Here is a 13882-nt window from a genome sequence, read left to right as displayed (position 1 = left end):
TATATCTATCTCTACATCTCTATTATCTATATCTAGATCATCTATATCAATGTCCATATCTACATCTATACCTATCTATCCACACGTGAATGTATGTGTATATATAATATTTACTTATGTGTATATTATAATACATATGAATGTGTGTATCTATATCTATCTATGTGTATGTGTTTATCTGTCTGTCTATTCATTCCTTCATCCAACTATATATGTAACACTGTGGAAACAGATATATATCTAATATTATTAGTTGGAAGGTATTAGCCCCTTGAATCATATAGCTAATTTGCTATTTTCTGATCCCATGTTAATTAAGCACAATTCTGATTACAAATTTGGCTTTATATGTGTTTTGACTTTAGGGACAGAATGTGCCATCATGTCACAGCATATATCTTGGTCCTTGGGTCCATGAGATAGTCACATTACTTGCTGTATTTAATAATTGGTAATATTTTAAAGATTGTCTTGGAAGTTGTGTGAGCATTTGTCCATATCTCCTGAGTCCACTAAACTATGAAATATTAGCAAGATAACTTTTCTGATATTAAAAGTTTGAGGACCGGTTGCCTAGCAAAGGAGAATTCACTCCCGGAAATGCTGGCCTAAGAGACCACTCAGCGGACAGCCAGCTGATCTTCCCCGGCAACATTACGAATGGAGCCTGAGCCAATCAAAACTTCCACAGTCTTTCTCTGTCTGACTTAACTTCACTCACTGTGACAATCTCTATGTCCATCCATGTTGCTGCAAATAGCATTATTCCATTCTTTTTATCGCTGAGTAATATTCCATGGTATATATGTACCACATCTTCTTTATCCATTCCTCTGTTGATGGACATTTAGGTTGCTTCCATGTCTTGGCTATTGTAAATAGTGCTGCAATGAACATTGGGATGCATGTATCTTTTCAAATTATAGTTTTCTGCAGATATATGCCCAGGAGTGGGATTGCTGGATCATACGGTAGCTCTATTTTTAGTTTTTTAGGGAACTCCACTCAATACTCTGTAATGGCCTATATAGGAAAAGAATATAAAAAAGAGTGGATATATGTATATGTATAACTGATTCACTTTGCTGTACACCTGAAACCAACACAACATTGTAAATCAACTATACTCTAATAAAAATTAAAACAAAAAACAAAAAAGTTCCACAGTGAGTAGAGGGCCCACACTTATGTAGTGCATAACTCGCAGAGCCCTGAGTACTCTACTCACCTTGTCAGCTGCCCCATGTGTAGGTGGGCTTCCTGTGGTAGGAATAAGATGGGCAGGTCCCCTGCAAACAGACCCACAGTAGGTGCAGGAAGAGAGTAGAGAGTGAGATGCTCATGTCTTAGATTCCCTCTCCTCCTCAATCACCTAATTTTTTCATAACTAGATTCTTTTCCTTATTTCCTTCCAGTTGGTGGGACTGCCTTTACGGGCATACATCTATGTCACAGAAACAAGACATAAGCATCATTCTCAATGAATCTAGGATCTAAGCATGAAACCACCCTGAAGACTGAAATTAAGCAGTTACCTAGTGTTCAGTAGTCAAAAAAGATGTGCTCCTTTTAAAGAAAAATTATTAAAAAGTGGCCTCAATAGTGAGAGGCCCACGCACCGCGATGAAGAGTGGCCCCCGCTTGCCGCAACTAGAGAAAGCCCTAGCACAGAAACGAAGACCCAACATAGCAATCAATCAATCAATCAATCTTAAAAAACAAAAAAACAACAAAAAACTCCCGTTTAAAAAAAAAAAAAAAAAAAAAGCGGCCTGAGGTAGTAAAGTTCAAATGCTCTGAACACCAAATTTTATGGAGCATGCAACAGCAAATCGGACAGGTAGATATTTGTTGGAATCTGATCTTTGAAATGGTGACTGGCTCCCTAGTTACAGGTTGTTTGTTCTAGTCACCTTAAGAACAGGACATGTCAACCAACAACACAGGGAGAGATCTATGACTATTTGAGCTACACACAGTATTCCGTGTGACCACAATGTACACAGAACATAGAACCCTCCCTCCCTCTCTTCCTTTCATCCTTTTCTCCTCCTCTCTCCTTTCTGTGACTATTTATTGGGAGTTTACTATGTGACAGGCACTTGGGTGGGATACAGAAGTGAAACAATATGTTTCAGGTGATTTTTGGAGCTTAAAATCAAAGACAGCAAGTGTGAATTTGTCAAGGGAAAAGTCTTGTGAGAATAAACCTTGCAGACCTGCCTGGGTAGCAAGGTGGAATTAGCTTATCGGGATGGCAGGAAGAGGAAAATGTCTTACCCTTTGTTCAATGCTAATTCACCACAGCTACCCACACACAGCAATTATTATGGAACAATCCACTGAAAACATAAAACAACACATCATAAATGTCTACATTTTTGTGCCATGAGAATACTATATAACTTTGTGACATCTTTTTTGCTAGAATATTTGAGTGAGTTACAAATGTACCAGCACATTGTCCTATGTTAACAAAGCTTCTAAGAATACACATGTTTATACATTGCTCAAGGGCAGGGATATTTTACCATGAACTCCTCCTTCACCTCATTTAGCCCAGTAACTGCCCAATATATGCAGAGAACATGCAAGTCAAATGATACCCCAGTGCTGTCAACTAAATTGAGAAAGAGTTTAAAATGAAACTGATCTCTTCTACCCTGAATGTTCTAAGTATATGTGAAATTTAGAGCTTAGGTATTTTTCTCATTTCCAGGCACCAGAATTCCAAAGAGTTTTTCTAGAACATTACGGATACATTATCAAGTTGACCAAAATAAGAAGCACTTCTTTTTCATATAGGATAATATGTATCTGCAGTTTTAATCTCAAGTACACAGTCAATAAAATCATATGCTAATTACATTTTAAGAAGAATAATTCTGTGGAACAGATCAGAAGGTTTCCACCTTTGTTCCTGTGGCATATTTCATGGTAGAAGTGTTTTATCCTAGATCTTGACCCTGCCCACGTTACTCTCCTTAGTATCCCCATTTCTGGGAAAGTCCAGCCAGCTCTACTTGTGTGGCATGGGAGAGACGAACATTCTTCAGTAGAATGAGTTATGCAACTGAACGGATCCGTGATAACTGTGGTTTAAACTAAATTGAAGAGTAGCCAAAAATTAAACTGACCAAACTTCAGTTCCATCTTGGCCTTATTTGAACTTATTTAATTTGTTTATGACTGTTTAACTTTCTGCCTTATAGAATGAAAATTAAAATTTTCTATAGTAGCACAGGGAACTATATTCAATATCCTGTGATAAACCATAATGGAAAAGAATATGAAAAAGAATGTCTATATCTATAAGAGTCACTTCACTGTACAGAAGAAATTAACACAACATTGTAAATCAACTACACTTCAATAAAATTTTTAAAAGTTTTCTACACTAATAAGTAGGGAAGACCCATCAAAAACAAAACACTCTCCTAGATGAATTTAATGAATTATTATTTACTAACAATGATTATTCCTTCCTAACTAGATTTTGATGCAAATTTGTCATTTAAGGTCTAAAAGGTGCTTTAGGGTTTATATAAACATTGTATGTTATCATGGGGGAAAAATTTTGCAAAATTATACTCCAGTTCATTAGAGCAACAGAATACGAACACAAAATACATCTGGAAAAGAAGATAAAAAAGAAAGCATGGGTGGTCACTTTCCTAACCTATACTCTCCTTAATAAATCAGAGTTCGCTTCTATACAAAAATAATATATCATCTCTCACATCTTGAAAGCTGCTAGAATCATTTCATGGAAAAGTGATCTAATGCCTAAACCATCTCAATCAATCCTAGAGCTTCCTAAAATTCCCAATGAATGACACCTGTTTACAAAACGTTTATTTGCTCCCTTGCACAATGTGGGCTACTTCTCAGCTTCCTACCCAATCTTTGGTGTAGCCTGTAGATGACCACAGTCTTCAATTGTTTTTCCAGAACATTCTACGATCTCTCCCTTTTTTGTTTCTTTTGAATCTGATTTCTGCTATTATCTTTTGGACCTTTGGTTGAAATTCTTAGAAAAATCCTCCTGGAAAGCTGTTTGTTCTTTTCACTCTCTTATTTGTGCCTTGGAGAGCAATACAAATAAGAGACTAAGAGCGAAAACAGAACCATTTTGAGTTGTGTGGCCACAATCAAAATCTCATTTGTGATGCATAATCATGTAATATTTTATTTTACCTTGTCAAAGATGGAACACTTTCAAGACATCTTCACTGTCTGGCTTCATTTACTAGTGGTCATAATAGTGGAGTGGGGTGAAATGGAAAAGAGGGTGAGGAAAGTGAAATTCTTGTCCCCCCTCAAAAACACGAATTGTTTTGGAAATAGCAACTGAATTCATAGTCAAGATATGTACATCTAATGGGCCTGAGAAATAATCTTCATTTTTCAGAACAGAGAGAGAACTGATAACAACTCATAAGAAACAACTGCCTGCCTCTCTCCAGACACATCCAGTCCTTCCTAGATACGTCCCACTTGGTGAATTGCATTTGCAGTATTGGGGAAATGCTGATATAATAACTACTTCAGAGTTTTTTCTTATGTGCCAAACAGTGCTGGAGAATTCACATGATTTTATGCACCTGTGTTGTTTGGTCATTTTGTGTGTGTGTGTGTGTGTGTGTGTGTGTGTGTGTCCTTTGAGAGGAATCAAATGGCTGCCTTGATCCAATGTGTATGCAGAAACCATGGGGAAAGCAGTTCTTCCTATGGGAATATACTGCATTTGAAAAATTGCACAAATAGAAACAATGTAAAATTTCTGGTAGGCTCACTGAGTGTGTGTTTGTGTTCCTGGACACCCATGAGCTTTTGTACACACAGATATGAATTAACTGCCCATTTCAGAATTAGTAACTGTTAGCTCTTTTGCGGTGTCTTCCACTTTGAATACACATGGAAAATGTTCTTAAATTGCTTTCTGTTTTTATCATTAAATGTGGGAATATACCTTAAAACCACAGCAAAACTATTCTTCATGTGTGGTCTGAATCATTTATCCATTTTTCCTATAGGAGTAAGGAAATTCTATATTTAGCTCTTTGTGGTAGAAGGTAATAAATGACTCTGAGATCTGAAAATTACTACAAGGTTTATTCTATTAATAAACTAATAATCTTGGTATTTAAATTTTGCATGCTTAAGAACTTTTAATTAGCAATTTGGTCTTTGTATATTAAAAACAAAACTAGATGAAAATTAACATATTATTCTATAGTTCACTATTAATGAAATTGTACTAGAAGGTTCAAGATTTTTCTTTTTATTGGCAAGAAAATGAAATCCTTCCTCTGACAAAATTTAGTTTTATTTTTTAGAAAAAAAACCGAGCATAAAGCATGGGAATAATGGAGGAAACTTAAAAAGGAAACTCAAGAGATTATAAATAAATACTGAGTGAAAGATACTTACTGGATATTCCATTCACACAAATTGTCACACTGAGGTTTAGCAAAAACTGTATGGCTACTCAGGATTGAATATTGGTCCCTCCTGACCTGGCTTCCTCACTAACTCTTAGCCTCCTCCCTGGGATCTCATCATACATGCCTGATGCTCCAGTCGTATCAAACTAAAGAAGCCTTTCTGTCCAACAACAGAGGCTCCTCTTGTCCTTAAGTCCAAAGAGAATAAGATGGCTTTAAGCTCTTCTGTATGAAATATCACCATTTGAAAGCTTTTAAACCCACTATACTTCTTTCCTCCACGCTGACATATTGTCTACTGTGGAACTTTCTCTAAAATAGACCTTTTGTCTATTTTCGAAATCACTAGGTAGATTATTTCCCCTCTGATGACTTCTCCAAAACTATAAAACTTCTCACATTCATTTTGCCCCTATAGAGCCATAGTTTGTGGTCCCAAGGGGCACCTGAAGCAGGCAGCAGCCCCAGGGTATTGGATGCTGGACAAACTGACCAGTGGGCTTGCTCTTTGTCCATCCACCAGTGCCCCCAGGCTGAGAGAACGTCTCCCCCTCAAAATTTTCTTAAGGAACAGACTTAAGTATGCCCTGAAAGGAGATAAAATAACTAAATTCTGCATGCAGTAGTTCATTATGATTGATGGGCCAAGTCCGCTAGGCTTCACCACCATGGTATTGTCTTTTTCATTTATCTGCTCAAAAGCAGACCCTCCTCTGGAGCATGGGGGAGAGTAGGGAAAAGAAGTAAGTTAAGTGAGCAAATAGTTTTTCTTTTTGGGGTTGGAGACAGGAGAAAGTCTGGGAATACCCATATGTGAATCATATCGTACTAAGTATAAACTAAGAATAGACTCTTTTACATTTATACATTTTTGTCATAATAAAGCCAAATTAAACTTTAAAAGTCTATTTTAAACACTAAAATGCAATAAAAATTCAAATTTACCACATTAATTTAATGTGAACATTAAAACTGTTCTGTTGAATCTAAGTTGGCATATCACATCTGTTACCTTAGCACACGACGGCTTTGACTTTGTGATATATATATATATATACATATTTCATCAAGTTTGACATTGGTAACCTGGGTTTGGCGACTGGTGGTACTGACCTGGGAAGAACTGATGTGATCACCAACAGAGAGATATCCTGGCCCTTCGGATGTGGTTGATGTGAAAAATGTCAATGGTGGCAGCTCTGCTAATCTGGATTTCCAACATTTTTGTTCTTGGCAAACACAACAAACCATGGATTTCTCTTAACCAAGGGAAATGTGTCCACTTCACCATTGCTGTAGAGAGAAAGAGAATGGTGGCCAAACAGATCAGTGGTTGAAATGATCTTTAAGTGATAGGGATGGAGAGCTCTTTGTGGCTAAGTAGAGATAATACAGCACAGAAAACAAAACAAAAACAAAACTTGAGAGATGTGGTATCTTGCCAATTGTGTGGATTCAAATTCACCCTCCTTGAATTTATGTAACTTTTGCGATGAAAGTTTCCACCACAGCACTTTCAACAAAGACTTCAAATTCTCAAACAAACTCCAAGCCTTTTCTTCAATTAATATTAGATCTGTGACTTTGATGCTAATCTTCTAGCCAGATACTTAAAACCTGACTTTCAGCCACAATCTTTGTCTGTTTGTGGCAGAGAAAAATTGTTGATTTCTTAAGTCCAGTCCTTTTTCCAGGCTAAGTTATTCTTTGTTGCTCAGAATCATTCCTTCTGTAAAATGATTCTTTCCGTATTCCACATATATTCCTGATTTTTCATCATTTTGTAATAAGGAAGAACCTTTGTATTTTATTACAATTTGATCACTAAAGTGATGTTGCCTATAAGCTTAAATTATACATAATGACCCATCTCTGGGAACCCTTCCTCCCAGGTAAGGAGTCTTAAACTAAAAGACCTTTGTTTAGCTCACAGGAAACATCCTGACCAGGCCCACCTATGAATGACTGCAGGAAGGAAAAAATGAACGCATCCCCTCTGGAGGCTGACCGGAATCAGGAAATGTTTGACTTTACTCCCTCCCTTTTTAATATAAAAGAAGGCTGAATTCTAATACATGGAAGTTCTTTGGGACACTAGTCACCATCTTCTTGGTCTGCTGGCTTTTCAAATAAAGTTTCTATTCCTTGTCCCAACTTGTCTCAATTTATTGGCTTGTTGTGCAGCTAGCAGTATGAGCTTGGACTTGGTAATAATTTCATGTATTTTTAATCACATCTAATTTCATTTCTGTTGTAATTGGGTACTTTTTACTGTTCTATACTTATTACCTATTACTATATTAATATAGTTTCTTAATATATTACATGTACTTATTACTATAGCATTTTTAGTTTTTTTTTTTTTTTTTTTTTTACCATATATCCAAACTGGGAGGGAGAAAAACAAAGTATGGATTTTTGATCACTGTCATTATACTTACTTAACCTCTCCTTTTCTTCATCCTTTTCTACATCTTTTACCAAAATATCTACTTCCTTCTAAATCTCACCTCCTTTAGAAACCTTTAAAGAACTTGTTGATATAAGAGCATCCATTGGCCACAGGAATTGGCACCCCAGAGCTACTTTCCCCCTAGTTTTTTCCTCAACTATGCACTGCCCTTACCTACCACACCAAATTACATTTCATCATGTATCATGTACCCAGGTGTGGAAGACTCATCATGAGGAAGGCAGAGTGACAGAAAAAGAGCTTGGATCCCTGACATTTCAAAACTGCCTTATCGGTCTTGGACTGCTTATCCCCAGACTATAAAAGGGGAGAGAAATAAAAATTGTAATATACAAGACCCACTAAGTTTAACAAAGCTATGTTAATCACTGTTTTTTGGTTCTTTGTTATAGCATCTGGAACCTATATCATAACCAATATACAAATGGAATGGGGTCTTGAAATAGAATAGAGAAGGAAATTGCATCCATTTATGGAAAATACAGCTATGATTTTTGCACTTTTGAACTTGTGACCTGAGGTTTGTATCTGCTACCTGAATATGAAATTAAAAATTCTGGTAATTGCTAACATGGAAAAAAGCAAAATACTGCAATAAAGGATATTGAAGGGCAGACACTTTCCTTAGATATTGTTAACAAAGAAAACCCCTCTGAAGAAGCGATATTTAAATAGTGATTTGAAGGGTAGGAAGGAACTGGCTGTGTGAGGAGCAAAGAGAAAAACCTTCATGGCAAGGTAATCTGCATGGGTGAAGAGCATGGGTGAAGATCCTGGAAGAGATAAACACTTAGATTGTTAGAGAAACTGAAATAATTCCAGGTGACTAGACTTTGTAGGTAGTTGGAAAGTGGCCTGAGATGAGGTTGGTGAGCTAGGCAGAGGCCAGAACATGCAGGATCTTGCAGGTCAAGGTTAGGAGTGGGATATTATCTTTGGTGCAATGGTAAGCTATTGAAGGATTTTAAGTAAGGGAGTGGTATGGTTTAAGTTGTATTCTAAACAGATGAGTTTGGTTGCTGTGTAAGCGGGTAGACTGAAGAGAAGGAAAATGTAAGAAGGGAAGCAGCAGGAGCAGTTATAGAATCCTGATGAGAAATAACGAGAAATGTAAGATCATGGAGGTGATACGGAAAAATGGAGAGATATGGACAGATCTGATGTGTTTTCACGTATACTTTGAGAATAAGTTGGATAAGACTGCTGAAGCACTGGATTTGGGGAATGAAGGAGAAAAAGAAACAAGAGTTCAGTTTTGAATATATTAAGGACAAGATGATTGTAAGTTATTTTTATGAGTCAACTTAGGCTTTTGTAGGAAACGACCCCCCCCCCCAATTTTGTGATTTATGAAAATGAAAGTTTATTTCTCACTTACTCAACAGACCACCATAGGTCTTCCAGGCCACATAAGTCTCCTGGGAAACTCTTCCCTAAGTGGTAGCTTGGGGACCCACATTTTCATCTTATGGCACTGCCTTTCTCTAGGTCCTTAGGGTTTTATCTATTCAGGCTGCTAGTGAATAAAGAGAGTACGGGCAAGGAGGGAGATTTGTGCAAGAGAAATATACATATAGGCCTTTTCAGGCAATGGCATCATGTCTACCATATTGCATTGGCCAACATCAATCACATGACCTAGTCTAATTGCAAGAGATGCTACAAAATGTAGTCTAGCCATGTGCCCAGGAGGAAGGGACAAGGGTAGAGCAGCCTTGACATAATATTCAGTGGGAATGACAAATAATCTCTTGGATATAAAGTCTGGAGCTGTTTCCTCAAGTAAATTTGAAGAAAAGAATAAATGTCATTGAGTCCCATTTCTAATGATCTAACTTAGGCATTTCAGAGGACGCACAGATGAACACACCTTTCTTACTACCCACAAGGACTGTGTAAAGTAATTGAAAATAGAAGATATAAATATCTGAAAAAGTTGTCAAAGAAAACCATGGGAGATTGTCAGAGAGCAGCAAATAATTACTAAATAAATGATGTAGACAAGGTCTATCACATAGTCAGGGGAGGGAAATCCATCACAGGCTAGAGTGATATAGGGAATTTTCCTAAATGAGGAAGGATTTGAGCATGAAGAATATGTAAGAGTTGTCCAGTAAAAAAAAAAAAAGGCACAAGGAAATGCATCAGTAAAAGTAAAATTTTTTCACTATTTAAAATAACTGAATTTTTGTAATAATTAGCATCCTCTTAGAAACAGCAGATTGAAATAAGTCAAATAACTATTTAGTAATCAGCTACTAAATAACCTTATTCAAAATAATGTGTATGTGGCTTAATGTAATTTTTCTTTCCAAACAGGCTTATGCATACAGGTACAGCCTCAACTGCTAAACCAAAGATGGGCTCATTCACACTTTGCGTTTGAACCTATGACTCACTGTCCTTGGTCTCAGTCCCCTGCTTTACACAATTAGAGGGATGAGATCTCAGGACTCCCAGGGGATCCAGGTCAGGTTGCTAAGGAGAGTTTCTGCATATTGTATTATATACATAGACATGATTGTGTGAGGATCAGGAGAAAACTTGGGCAACTAGCAGCACAAACAGAGTCAAGGAAGTGGAAGCTGGGGATGGTTTGTCTTTTCAGAGACAGACAACTTATTTCAATTGCTCTATTTCTAATTGCCTGCAATTAGGGTCAGACTCTCAGATCAAGCAATCAAGCGTAGAAGGTGCAGCCAGGCCTGAAGACAAGCACCATGATTCACCCCTTGGAGACTGTCCTTGGCTACATGTGAAATAGATGGAGGATCATGATGACAAGGCTAATAATGATAATAATTTGCACTTACTTAGTAGCTTCAATGCTACATTTTCAAAGATGTTATAAACCTTAATTAATTAAGCCCCACAGCAGCCCCTAAGGTAGCTATTACCTGTATCGTGCAAATAATTAACCAAAGCAAAGAAAGGTTAAGTGAGCAGCCCGAAGTTATACAGGAAATCAAAGCTAGGGAAACAGAGACTGAGTTCTAGCCACAAAGTTGGCTCATTGCTGTTGTTTCTTTGGGAAAGGAAGTGAACAGTTTGTAAAGCATATTATGGGGGAAAAGAGCCGAGATCTGAGGTCCAGGGGTATCCAGGGGGCTCTCTCAGAATTTCTCAGAAAGTCAGTAATCCAATACGGGTGTGGACTTCAAGGACTGATGCTCCTGCACGTTGCCAAGATTTGCCTTTCTGCTGGTGCGAGGGTCTGCACAGGCGCCTCACCACGGTGATCCGATTACACGCCTGGCTTTACCAGAATGCAGGAGAATTACATGTGGCAATGGAGTTATTTCCTTTGATTCTATAGCATCTAACACAGCGCCTGGCATATCATGGATATGATATAATAAACATGTTTTGAGTAAATAAATGCATATATAAAAATTGTTTTTGTAAACTTAGCCTGAGGTACATAAAAAGCACTGTAAAGTAAAATAATTCCAAAAAGCAATGCAATTACTGACTGAATTGAAAGGAAAGGAACCCTGATGTAGAAACCTAAGGCCTTCACATTGATAGTAAACCCTGAGCTTGAAAGACACGCCTGAATTTGCTCTGACAAATTGGTCCTCTCTCGTCTTCAGTTTACTCATCTGCAAAAAGTAAGCAATACTATCAGCCTCAGACAGTTGTGATAAGGGCCAAATGACATAGTATATGAAGATCACCAATCTCCAGACTGTGCTAAGTCCACAATAAATATTCAGGTTCTTTCCTCCTTTTAAAAAGCAGAAGTATCACTAAACCTTCACAGTTGTAAACATTAAGTTATCTGCTTGACTCTAGGTAGAAAAAGCTATTTTCACAAGGAAAACCCTTTATCAGCAAGGCGAAAGGAAGGAGATATTAAAATATTTCCCTCCCTAATGCAGTATGAGAAAGTAAAGACTAACGCACAACAGGAGTTCTATTTAAGCGGCACGATCTGAAGAACATCTAGGTAAATGAGAAATTTGGCAAGTAGCTAATCTGCCTGATACAGTCCCCAATTAATCTAAGGACCTCACATCGCTAGTATAGATAGTGATTACCTATACTAACTCAGTTAAATGCATGATTACAAAATCAATTTCGTCTGATTCTGCAGAGTCAGTGTTTTAGGACTTGACAAAAAGATAAAAAGAAATGATTTGGAGGGAGGGGTGGAGCAGGAAGGAGGAGGAGAAAGGGGAGGAGGAAGGTCAGGGGCAGTGGTGGGTGTAGGGTAGGTGGTCAGGGAGGGCAGGGACAGAAGGTGAAAAGAATAAGAGGTAACACAAGCTGTGTGCAAGCACACACACACACACACACACACACATTCCACTGCTTAACCATGTGTTTAATTTGTAGATACCTTTGGCCAGGGTTAAACCTACAAAAGGTGAGAAATGGGTCTTAATCACATCTTCCTTTGACTTGCTTAGATGAATAATCCTATAAAAGTTCATTTACTTTGCTATTCGCAACAGATTTGAAGATAAGCCTATTCAAAATTGAAAAGACTCTGGAAGTTTGCAGCTTCTGGAAAATTCCACTTGTGATAATAGTTTTTACCTTTAATTTGTATTGGGCTGGATGTTTGTAGCTTCCTCTCCTCAGCTGTCATGGGCCTAAGCTCAGTGGAGGTTCAGGAGAGGTAATGAAGGATAAACAGTGAGGGCACCCCAGAAAGCTTAGGAATCTAGAAGGCAGGTTTATATGCTGCCTGATAGTGCTAGCTCTTCAAAAAATAGGAAAACAAAATATAATTCGGATTACACCTTTGATTGCTACAAGGTAAAGTAATTATCTTGATTAGTTGTTGACTGACACTGAAATCTATCTTTGGGTTTAATACAAATACAATGTGAGATCACTCTGAAAAGCTTAGCCAAGCACCATGTATTAGTATGTTTGACTCTTAAACATTTTGGAAAGAAGCAATAAAATCTTAGGCTTAAGTGGTAGACAGACACAGTTTTATCATCTGTCACTGACGTTAAGACTTATCAACATGGAATTGAGGGAAGTGAATGTTAAAACAGACTGATTATATTTTTGATACATCTTCAATGCAGCAAATGTTTTTACTGCATTAAAGTTTTTTTTTTTTTCTTGTTTGAAGTGGCAGTATCCAATTAGTAAGTTGACAGATAAAATGTGGACTTGTTAATCGTCAAGTATAAATAAGATAAAGACAATTGGGGCCAGAAAACCATGAAAATGTGGTCTTTTTCTTGAAGCTAAATTGGTTCACACACCCACGCCCTTCATTAGTTCGCTTGGTTAGCATGATTCAAATTCTGTTTTTAAAATTTAGGATTGTAACTTAACTGAGACTTGTAACTATTCCCATTATCCTTGTGCAGTGTGATGATGGACTTGAAGTTAGTATCAATCAATTCAAAATGCCTGCACTGCTATTCTCATATTTTCCCCTCTTTTGCCTTCATATGATTGTATTTATCACTAAGGATCAGGTGCAAAAATCAACCCTTTACAAATGTACTTTGGTGTCACGAATATAAAAAGAGCTTAATTAAGAACTTTATAATCAATGAAGTTTATTTCGGAAAGCAAGAGATTTATTGTTAAATATAAAAGCAAGTGAATTTAAGAAAAATACAGGGGAAATAGGATGGGCTCAATAATTACATTTAAATTTATTTTTAATCAATAAAAGCATCTTTTAAAAGTGACCTGCCCAATTCTTCTGTAATGCCCTCCCCATTGACCAGTATACACAGCTGTATAACAATTCTTACTCAAATTCTTACTAAAAAATGATATGATTGTTCATGACTTTAGGATATATTAGGGTGACTAAAACCATTCAGCACTAACTAAAGTATCAACATATTTGAAAACAAGTCTGTTAGAAATAAAGACATTAAGTTATCTGGACAATAAATGAAATAATGTCCATAATAAATGGAGTAGTGAGGCATTAAGTTTTTGAGAATTTGTTTTGATGACTTTTGAGCATTTTTTACCT

The 13882-nt window shown here is 37.0% G+C and overlaps 1 long non-coding RNA gene across 1 annotated transcript in view; it reads right to left on the bottom strand.

Moving 5' to 3' along the window:
- Nucleotides 1-13882, bottom strand: part of LOC132376608 (uncharacterized) — a 327563-nt gene that overhangs the window by 38039 nt on the left and 275642 nt on the right. The window contains exon 4 of the long non-coding RNA XR_009506390.1: nucleotides 6561-6740. This is a non-coding gene — a long non-coding RNA (uncharacterized LOC132376608). The remainder of the gene's footprint in view (nucleotides 1-6560; nucleotides 6741-13882) is intronic.

Source organism: Balaenoptera ricei, chromosome 1 (genome assembly GCF_028023285.1).
Source record: "Balaenoptera ricei isolate mBalRic1 chromosome 1, mBalRic1.hap2, whole genome shotgun sequence".
Lineage (NCBI taxonomy): Eukaryota > Metazoa > Chordata > Mammalia > Artiodactyla > Balaenopteridae > Balaenoptera > Balaenoptera ricei.
Note: the sequence above shows the minus strand (reverse complement) of the source record. Positions and strands in the feature narration are given on the sequence as shown.